The 11,549-nt window shown below is 39.8% G+C and overlaps 1 protein-coding gene across 1 annotated transcript in view; it reads left to right on the forward strand.

Moving 5' to 3' along the window:
* The window catches only part of ADAM9 (ADAM metallopeptidase domain 9), a gene marked incomplete in the record, with an annotated part of 1,887,510 nt that overhangs the window by 1,349,547 nt on the left and 526,414 nt on the right, over positions 1 to 11,549 (forward strand).

An 11,549-nucleotide genomic window follows, 5' to 3' on the forward strand; every position in this document is an offset into this window, starting at 1 on the left:
AAGTTTAAGGACAGGGGCCAGAGATACGTATTTGTTGAATCCTGGTAATCGGATGGCCTGTAATTTTAGTTGCCAAAATAATTCTCTGAACTCAATGGTAGTCTCCCAAGGCCCTCACCCATGGATCAATGTCCACTTTTTCTATAACAAAGAAACTAAAACGTGCTTCCTTACACTGTGTACTGTGTTTGTAAAGGGCATTGTTAAGATCTTGTTTCATAATATCATTAAGGTGTTCATAAATTCGCCTTTTAAATTTCCTGTTGGTCTTACCTATATAAAAGCTGCCACAAATTTTACAAACAGCGGCATATACCACCCCCACAGTATCACAGTTACAGTAAGTATTGGTCTCAATGCATTCGTTCCTACCTCTTAAGTTCACCTCATTCCCATAAAGGACATATGGACATTGTGTACAGGAACCGCACTTATATGTTCCTTTCTTTTGTTTGCCCTGTTTGGTTTTATAATTTTCTAACATGTCTTTTATGATGTTCATCGTATTTCACTGTTGCAGTCATGACTGTAGGGTTCTCCCCTGCCGGCAGGCAGCCCTCGGTCGGCCAGAATTCCAAAGTCTGGGTCCGGCGTCGGCTGTTCAACCATGCTCCCTGACGTCAGAGTGCCAGGAGTACAAAGCTGACGGCCGACGTCATCTTCTCCAGTCTTTCTTTCCGTGCGGTGATAGCAGTTCGCAAGTGCCGGTCGGCTGACTCCTGACAAATTTTTCTGATATACTTCGGTCTGAAGACTTTCTTCTCCACTCAAAGCTAAGTACCCCGTTGGGGAAACTTTTTTCTTGCTCCACTCCGATGTCAGAAAAATTTAATTGTATTTCATGTGGGAAGCAAATACCTCATAAGGATTTTCATTCTTACTGAATTCCTTGCTTAGGCCCTGACCACGACATAGCTAGTTGTCGGTTTTGTGCTAGATTCAATCAACGTACAATTAAGCGAAGGTACGATTTTGCTTTTCATTAGTTCGGTAGGCGCTTTAACTACAAAATGTCGTCAGATACGGTCCCAGCTACTGGAGTTCATAAACGTCGCAAGGATAAAGACAGGCCTCAGAGGTCCAAATCTGATGATAGCGCACAAGCGGAGCCAGCTTCAGGTTCGGCCGTTGTCAGTGAGGTGCTTTTGCAGCCCCTGTCGTCAGCCATTTCAGAATCAACTGCCGAAACGACTCTCATGAGGAGCCAACCAGGCCTTTAAATATTTCTGTTGCAGGACCTTCGGACAATGCTCCTTCGGATGGGTCCGGAGCCGCTGTGCAGGTACCGGCTTCCGAAGGGGTTTTCAGGCCTACTCAGCTACTAGTAAAGGCAAAGGCAAAGACTCCTTCTAAATCAAAGACTACAACACAGGCTTCTTCTGAACCGGCTCCCAAGTCACAGAAACAGTTACTCAAGATGGCGGAGGATTTACTTACTATGATTAGGGGTTCACATCCCCCTCCAGATAAAAGGCCAAGGCAGGATGTTTATTATGATTCCTCTGATCAGGCTTCTGTTTCCTCAGTTTCTTCTTCTGATCAGGAATATTCTTTCCCTCCTTATGAGGATTCTGATGCTGAAGAATCCATTTCTTCAGCTTCTCCCCCTGAAGATTTCTCTTTTGGGGAAACTTTGCATGAAATGAGGGAACATTTCCACTGGGAAGGACAGGAGTATTCGGAATCCAAGAAAAGACTGAGGGATTTTCTTCTTCTTCCCCAACATAGACCCCTGGCTATTCCTCCTGTTTTGGATATTGTGGATGATGCCTTTTCGGAGGCTAACTTAACCCCTGACTCTTTTCCTCCTGCTCCTGTTAAGCCTGATAGATATTACAGGGTTCCTGATTCCCATCAGTTTTTATATAAGAACCCTTCTGCTGACCCTGAAACCATTTCTCAGGGTCCTAAGGGATTTAAGGCCACTTCTGCCAAAAATCCTATTCCTACTGAAAAGGATTCTCGATCCTTAGAAAGATGGGGCAAAAAGGTGTACACTTCTGCTACTTTGTCCATTAGGGCTTTAAACTGTCAGTTTCATATGCTAAAATACCAGCAATTTCTCTTGTCTGTCTTCAAACAAAAGCTTAATTCCATTTCTGCCTGTGCAGATGATAAGGAATTACATGACTTATTGCATGCCACTGAACAGGTTGGGAAGCATGGTTTACACTGTGGATTTGATGCCTTGGAGGCTTCTTGTAGGGCTGCGGCCTCTGGCACAGTCATTAGAAGGCATGCATGGCTAAAGGAACAAAATTTGCCTGAACAAGTAAAGGCTAAATTATTGGATGCTCCTGTTCAGCATAATGTTTTGTTTGGATCAAAAGCTGAAGAGGTGATTAAAAAGATGGAGGATAAGGTGAAATCCATGCAAACAGTTAAAGATTTCTTACAAGTACAGCCACCTAGATTTAGCAGGAATTGGCCTTCAAAAAATTGGTCCTTTCCCACTTCAGACAGGCCTCAGAGGGGTAGATATAGACGCTCCAGAGGGAGGCCTCAAACACAAGCTGCTTATAGACCAAGACAGTGGACTGCTTCCACCCCTAGGGGAGGAGAGGGACAGGTCACAATCTCAAAGGAAACAAACTCAATGACTCCCTCTGTTGGGCTACAGGACCTTCTTGCCTGGAAGCCCCCCTCGGAGGAAAGCTCTCTCTTTTTTATCTAAATTGGACTCAAATAACCCAAGACAAGTGGGTTTTGGATGTGGTTTTAAGAGGTTACAAATTCCATTTTCATACCTTGCCAAGGCCAAGCGGATGGCCAGACCTTCCAAAACATCAATGGATGGAGGCCTTAAACCAGGTGGAAGCTCTTTTGGCTATGAATGCCATAGAACTGGTTCCTCTTTCAGAGATGGGAAAAGGTTTTTACTCAAAGCTCTTTCTAGTCCCAAGGAAGCAAAACTCATGGAGACCCATTCTGGATCTGTCGGTCTTGAACACCTTTCTAGAGATTCCAAAATTCAAGATGCTTACTCTACAGCAGCTACTTCCAATGCTGTCCAAAGATGCATGGATGGTAACTTTGGATTTAAAGGAGGCATATTTACACATTCCCATCAGGCAGGATCGCAGAAAATACCTCAGGTTTAAGGCCGGTTCGAGGCACTTTCAATTCTCTGCGCTGCCCTTTGGATTGTCTACTGCGCCTAGGGTCTTCACCAAATGCCTGGCTCCAGTAGTAGCTCACTGCAGACTCAAGGGAATTCAAATTTACCCTTCTCTGGATGATTGTCTAATTCAGGCAGACAGTAAGGATGTCTTACTCCAGCATCTAGAATTTGTACAGAACCTCCTCAAGTTCCTGGGATTCTCTGTAAACATAAAAAAGTCAAATTTGACACCATCACAACAGATAACTTTTCTGGGTGCACTTCTAAACACCACGACCCAGATGGCATTTCTGACATCCAAAAAACAATTACAGCTGGCTTCAACTTTCAGAACCTTGGCAACTTTAACTCAACTATCTGCAAGGAAATTCCTGCAGGCTTTGGGTTACATGGCCTCCTGCATCCTTCTCGTACCATATGCAAGACTACACATGAGGGAAATACAGTGGTACCTAAAGTGTATGGTCTCAGCTTTTCCACAGTTTAGACATACTGATCTCCGTCCTTCCTTGCCTTCAAAAGGAATTTCTTTGGTGGTCCAGGGCATGTGCTCTAAACAAAGGGAAACCCTTCCGTCTGCCTCCTGCCACTCAAATTCTAACCACGGACGCCTCGGATTATGCTTGGGGAGTCCATTTTCAGGCAGTTGTCTGCAGGGCCTTTGGATAAAGGATCCGAAGCACCTGCATATCAACTTAAAGGAAATGTTAGCCATTCAGAAAGCTCTATTGGCCTTCAGGAATCTTTTACAACCAGGAATACTGCTAATACGTACAGACAACACCACAGTTATGTGGTACATAAACAAGCAAGGCGGATCTCATTCCTACCCCCTTTGCAGACTAGCCATGGATCTATGGAACACAGCTCTAGCTTGCAATCTGGATCTTCAAGCTCAGTTTCTACCAGGGAAACAAAACTTCCTGGCAGACAGTCTGAGCAGAAACCTTTCGGATCCACACGAGTGGATGCTGGATACCAAAATATTCAGGATGATAACAGCAGTCTGGGGATGTCCTCACATAGACCTCTTTGCATCCCATCTCAATCATCAACTTCAGAATTTTTGCACCAGGACTTTCCACAGAGAAGCTTGGAAAGTGGCTGCCCTGTCATTCAGTTGGAGGAACCTCTCTTGATATGCCTTTCCGCCTTTTCCTCTTCTTCCACAGGTTTTATTAAAGATAAAACAGGACAAGCCCAAGATGATAATCTTGCTGGCTCCAAATTGGCCTCGGCAGTTTTGGTATCCAACTCTAAAAAACCTATGCCTGGAGCCCCCTTGGGTTTTACCTCCGTCTCCGAACCTTCTGTCCCAACATCAGGGTCAGGTTTTACACTCTCATGTCAGAACTCTCAGCCTGGCGGCCTGGTTAATTCAGGGCCTTTGATTTCTTCTTTACTACCCAAGCAGGTTATGGATGTCATTTTAGAAGCTAGACGTCCTAGCACTAGAAAATCTTATGCAGGAAAATGGAAAAGATTTTTTTCCTGGATGCAGGCTCAGGATTCTGATCCTCTTCTTCCTAACATTACTTTAATTTTACTTTACTTGACAGATCTCTTACATAAGGGTCTCTCTTTCTCTTCCATTAAGATACATGCCTCTGCTATTTCTGCTCATTATAATACAGATCCTCCCATCTTTTCCCACCAGCTCATGAGACAGTTTCTCAGAGGAGCTAAGAACTTAAGACCTCCTAGATCTCCTCCCATTCCTGCTTGGGATCTCAACTATGTTTTGGAAAAACTAACCTTGCCTCCTTTTGAGCCTGCTGCCTCTTCTGACATCAAGGTTTTATCTTGGAAGACAGCTATCCTGTTAGCCCTTACCTCTGCCAGGAGAGTTTCAGAGTTACAAGCTCTTATGGCTGTGGAACCTTATATTATTTTTCATCAAGACAGGGTATCTTTGAGGACTAATCCTACCTTCATGCCTAAGGTGGTTTCCAAAGTGGCTTTAAATCAAACTATCCACTTGCCAACCTTTTTCCCCTCTCCTCAAAATAAAGGGGAAAGGATCTTGCATTCCTTGGATGTACACAGACAACTACGTTTTTACTTGAACAGAACCAAGGACATCAGAAAATCAGAACAATTGTTTGTTTCTTATGCTTCAAGTTCCCAAGGTAAAGCCATTTCAAAACAGACCATTTCTAAATGGATTGCTCATGGAATCAGATTTTGTTATTCTCACCATGGAAAGCAAATCCCAGGGAGTATGCGGATATTCCACCAGAGCTGCTGCCACTTCTGCGGCCTTCCTCAGGGGAGTTCCTACCAAAGACATTTTGGAAGCTGCAACTTGGAGTTCAGTGCATACTTTTTCTAAGCACTACAATCTACCTCTCTACTCTAAGTCTAGGGCAGGCTTTGCCTCTGCAGTCTTGCAGGGCCTTTTAGGCTCCCCTTCCTCTTTATGACCACCTCCCTTTCTTTCAGCTTTGGGATTCTACCTTACAGTCATGACTGCAACAGTGAAACATGATGAACATAGTACAGTTGTGTACACCAACCATAAATGTAGATGTTCGAGTGTCTTCACTGTTGCAGTCTGGGTTTCCCTCCCTCCTGTCCCCTCTTATTTTTACTTTTGTGTATTTCCTTTTTTCACCATTCTTCTGAGGTGTATTTGCAAAGGTTATGGGACCTTTTTCATTTTGGGACTCCTGACATCTGGGGCAAGAAAAACTGGAGAAGATGGCGTCGGCTGTCAGCTTTGTACTCCTGGCGCTTTGACGTCAGGGAGCATGGCTGAACAGCCGACGCCGGACACAGACTTTGGAATTCTGGCTGACCGAGGGCTGCCTGCTGGCAGGGGAGAACCCTACAGTCACGACTGCAACAGTGAAGACACTCGAACATCTACATTTATGGTAGGTGTACACAACTGTACTTTCCTACCCTTCCTATATGTAAATTTCAAAGGGTCCTTAAATAACTTCTGTAAATCAGAATACTTTCCAAACCTTTCCCAGTTCTTTGATACTACGTCCCTAATGTGGTAAACATTACTATTGAAGTTCAAAACAAAGTTATTGTTCCATTTAGATTTGGGGATGGCTTCATTAGCCTGAGCACCTACCATCTCAGATAACCCTAAAATAGGACTAAATCTACCTCCCCTCTCATTCTGAACTTTTTTCTCAATTTCTTCAGCCAAGGCCAGGGTGTAATTTCTATCCAAAAACATTTTCTTCAGTTTATTACTTTCCACCAAATAGTCTTCATCACATGAAGTCATTCTGCAACTTCTAATAAACTGCCCTTTCACAATTCCCATCTTTTGACTGTAGGGGTGGGCACTGGTGAAGACTAAATATGAATTTGAAAATGTTTCCTTCCTATAAACTTTGGATTTGAACTTTTTAATCCCTGGCACCTTTTCTATTAACACATCCAGGTATCTCATGGGATATGACATGTGTGAACTTCAAAAAGTCTGTAGTGTTATTCACATATGTGATGAGCTTCTGTAACATTAATTCAGATCCCCTCCAGAAAATACAAATGTCATCCAAGTATCGTCTATAGTGGCTCCAGTACTGTGAATATTCTGAGTGGAATAAATATTTCTCCTCCCATGTAGACAACACTAAATTGGCGTACATGGGGGCACAACTGGCCTGCATGGCTACCCCACTAGTTTTCTTGTAGAACTCCCCCTCAAAAAAACAAAAAATTGTGTTTGAGTACAATGTCCATAAGTTCCACCAGAACTAGAGTGGTATCAATATCAGTGCTACCTTTCATCCAAAGTGCTTCTTCAAACCACTCAAGTCCAGAAATTGTGAGGTATGACGTTGAACAAATCCTGGTTCAAATCCAAAGTTTATCGGAAGGAAACATTGTCAATTTCATATTTAGTCTTCACCAATGCCCACCCCTATAGTCAAAAGAAGGGAATTGTGAAAGGGCAGTTTATTAGAAGTTACAGAATGACTTCATGTGATGAAGACTGTTTGGTGGAAAGTAATAAACTGAAGAAAATGTTTTGGATAGGAATTACCCCCTTGGCCTTGGCTGAAGAAATTGAGAAAGAACTTCATAATGAGAAGGGAGGTAGATTTAGTCCTATTTTAGGGTTATCTGAGATGGTAGGTGCTCAGGCTAATGATGTCATCCCCAAATTTAAATGGAACAATAACTTTGTTTTGAACTTCTGTAGTAATGTTTACCACATTAGGGACATAGTATCAAAGAACTGGGAAAGGTTTGGAAAGTATTCTGATTTAGAGCAGTTATTTAAGGACCCTTTGAAATTTACATATAGGAAGGGTAGGAACATAAGGCATGTTAGAAAATTATAAAACCAAACAGGGCAAACAAAAGAAAGGGACATATAAGTGTGGTTCCTGTACACGATGCCCATATGTCCTTTATGGGAATAAGGTGAACTTAAGAGGTAGGAACGAATGCATTGAGACCAATACTTACTGTAACTGTGATACTGTGGGGGTGGTATATGCCACTGTTTGTAAAATTTGTGGCAGTTTTTATATAGGTAAGACCAACAGGAAATTTAAAAGGCAAATTTATGAACACCTTAATGATATTAGGAAACAAGATCTTAACAATGCCCTTTACAAACACAGTACACAGTGTAAGGAAGCACGTTTTGGTTTCTTTGTTATAGAAAAAGTGGACATTGATCCATAGGTGAGGGCCTTGGGAGACGACCATTGAGTTCAGAGAATTATTTTGGCAACTAAAATTAGAGGCCAACCGATTACCAGGACTCAACGAACATGTATCTCTGGCCCCTGTCCTTAAACTTAGGTCTGCCAAATTATAACCAGGACTCTATTCATATAAATAGTTAATTTTTATTAACTTTAATTAATTACATATGTTAATGAATTTAATATTGTATATGAATATTTTATACAAATGTTTAACATTTTACCCAAGTGATTTATTTACTTAATTTTGTTTTTGTCTTAAGACGTGGGTTTTATATGTAATGTGGCTGTTTAACCAATAGATGGTGTTACTGTACCTTTAAGAAAAACAGGAGAGTCAAATAATACTATTTAATATAGGTTTAAAAATTAGACTGTTATTTTACTATAATGTTATTAATGAGGTGATATGGGGTGTTTTTAACTAGTTTATTATGGTGTACATATAGTATTTATTGTATTTTTTATGACAAGTTTGCAGTAATACTTCAAAGTTAACATATATTTTTTATTTGCTCAATTTTTGGTTGCTTGGATTTTGATTAGTTAATTAACTAATAGGGGTTAATGACTGTATAAGTAATGAAGTGTGGTTTGACTGTATATATGATGAAGTCCTGTTTGCAACAGGACGAAAACGCTGGTTTGTTTTGGTGCGTTACATTTTATTAAATTTGCTTCTTTCTCACTTTTGGAGCAGTGGTTTCTGCATTCCAGGAGTGCTTTGGTCGTTTATATATATATATATATATATATATCTATATATATATATAGTTCCCCAAAGCAAATCCAGCACTCCACAAGACATAAATAAATACCAAACAGCAAAGGTTAGAAGAAGTTTATTCAGGCATCGCCTGCCCAACACAGACCGGTGGCCAGTTTCGCATCAAGCGTCATCTGTGTGCAATTTAGTTAGGCAAGAGCCCAGATTTAAATACTTTAAATGCAGACACCTTCAACACAAATTTAAAGTTACAGGCACACAAAATACAAAATTTAGCCTTACTCATTGTGAATAAGAACCATAACCAAGTAATAACATTATTTGTTGCAAGAATACCTACATTTTACCCAAATATACATATATGCATATACGCTAGATACATATATACACATATCTGTACTCACACATAACCATACAGATACACATACATCTGAAACAGTGCAACTGGTATGATTCATCTATTAAGTAATACATGGAAGATTTTCAGCACATGGCAGAACCAATATGACCCTATTGCTTCAACACTCATCCCATTGATAAAAATATAGAGTTACATATCATAAATATAACTCTAAATGTAAATTATACCAAAAAGGGAATAATATTGAAAGTAAAAAAATATATATGCTTTTATATACATTTCTTTGTCTCTTTTTGTCATATAAGATATTGCCAATAAATGTTATATTGGCAATATGGTAAATCAACTTAATAATTTCAAATATCCTGACTTTAATTAATTTGGTTACTCCATATGTTTACCACTGACCATTCAAACCAGGTTTGAAAATTGCCCCCAAGTTCACTATCCACCGACGTTCTTTTTGGGTTAATATCTGATGTTTAAACTTATCATTTTTATCCTGCATCACAACCATATCTAAACCTACAAAAACAAAGTGTGCTGTAGTATGAATCATCTTATGTTTATACAAAGCGCTCCGCTGCCTCTGGCATTTTATATCACTAATATGAAGAGCTGTTTGAGTGTACAAGAAGTCTGTCCCACATAGAATGCTCTACATTGTCAAACAGCCATATAAATAACCCATGAACTACTACATTTAATAAGGTATTTAATATCAAACACCCTCTTAGTGTTTACTGAAAAGATTTAGTTTTTGCCATCAGCTTGCAGTATTTACAGGACCCACAATAAGTGCTCCCCACTGTTATTCACTGTAGATGTAAAATTTACTGGTCTACCTTTTTTAAAGGAAGAGAAATGTTGCCCCAGAGTCCTACCTTTTCTGTAACCAAAATGACAATATTCATCCACTATGTTAGTGAAAAAAGGATCCGAATGCAAAACATGCCAATGTTTCGCCAAAATATTCTTAATATGAACGGTAGTGGTACCATAAGTTGTAAGAAACCTAACTTTTTCCTGTTGTAACTTACTATTATGCCCTCTGTCAGCCAGTAGTTCTGCTCTATCCATAAGATTTTTTTTCCGGGCACCCACTAGTAAGTTCCGTGCACCTAGTGTTTGGGATTGGTATATATATATATATATATATATATATATATATATATATATATATATATATGTATATATACACACACACACACACACACACACACACACACACACACACACACCTCCTTGGGCCCTTAGGTTACAGTTGTAGAGGCCCTGGAAGAAGCTTACTTGCTTGATCGAAATAGTAAGTACATAATTAATAAATTGGATGTAGTACTGTGATTATTCAGTTAAAAAGCTGTGGATTAGTTTGGCATGACTTTCCTGTTAAGTCCGTGCTTTACTTCAGATTTCACCTCTCAAATAATGTGTAGAGTACTTTACAGAATGTATGAAGTACTAGCCCAACATACTGGTTCTGTGAACAATACCAAAGGGTTCCATGATGTAGAAAGGAAGGGCAGCTTTGTAAATTCTTTGTACAAGTGAGCAGAAAACTATTCAAGTTGAATTCATAAGGTACTTATGAGTACTGGGAAGCAACCCCCCCCCCCCCCACACACACACACAATTTTAGTAGTGCAACCAATGCCAAGATTGCTGTAGCTCTGAGAAAAGGAGATTTTTCCTGCACTGACTTCTGCTGAGCAAAGTGCTTTTATGCACTCCAATTTTTATAAAAGTGTCTGAACTAGGTTATACTACCAAACCAAGGAGAATGTTCTCAGCTTAAACTTAGAAAAATCTTCCCAGGTGTGAGAATACGCCTTGATTGACCCCTGGAGGGGGGCATAGCTATTCCTGCATTACTCTGGAAGATCTGTTACAGTAATATGGCAATGACATGAATATGGTTACAATTGACTGCCTGCTTACAGTAAAGGCACCCTATTGACAAGTACTATCTCTTGAAGAATGTAACTTTAAAATTATAGTTATACAACTGTAAAGAAGTAAGTGTGTTTAGGACATTTAATTGTAAATGTAGTAAAATAGATGCACAGCACATAACATGTTATAAAATTACTTATAAAGCTGATATCATTGTCATTTTTAGTTACACTCGATATAAATTACTTGTATAATTGTAATTGAAATCAGTTTAAGAACACACTATAAATTATAGACATAATTACATTATTCAGTTCCATCCTGTTGTGCTATGTGTTTATTATAAGGAGGTTAATAATTTGATTGTTTTTGGACATATTACTTATAAAGGAGGTAGGGAAGGGTATGTTAGGATGTGACTCAGACGGGGGGTGTTAGATTATCATATGAGCAGTGTCCTGTTCTAGACAGTAAAACAGTTTTTTTTTTTTTTTTGCAGGACCCTTTTTTATAAGAGTAGTTAGCACAAGGTGAATGAGCTATGGATGAACAGCAATTGCAAAAAAACACTTTGCACCAGCAGGATAACCTGTACTTTTATTAGGGTATATCCCACATCTTATGGCTTGTCAGTGTGTACTCTGCCAGGCTGTGCCTGAAAACAGTTTATTTACTGTACCAAATTAAACAAAAAAGGCAAATTTTGCAAGTTAATGCTTGTTGCTGAAACAGGTTTAAAACCATCTCTAACCATTCTGAGTGAAA

This window comes from Protopterus annectens, chromosome 9.part0 (genome assembly GCF_019279795.1).
Source record: "Protopterus annectens isolate FY-2018-M chromosome 9.part0, PAN1.0, whole genome shotgun sequence".
Lineage (NCBI taxonomy): Eukaryota > Metazoa > Chordata > Ceratodontiformes > Protopteridae > Protopterus > Protopterus annectens.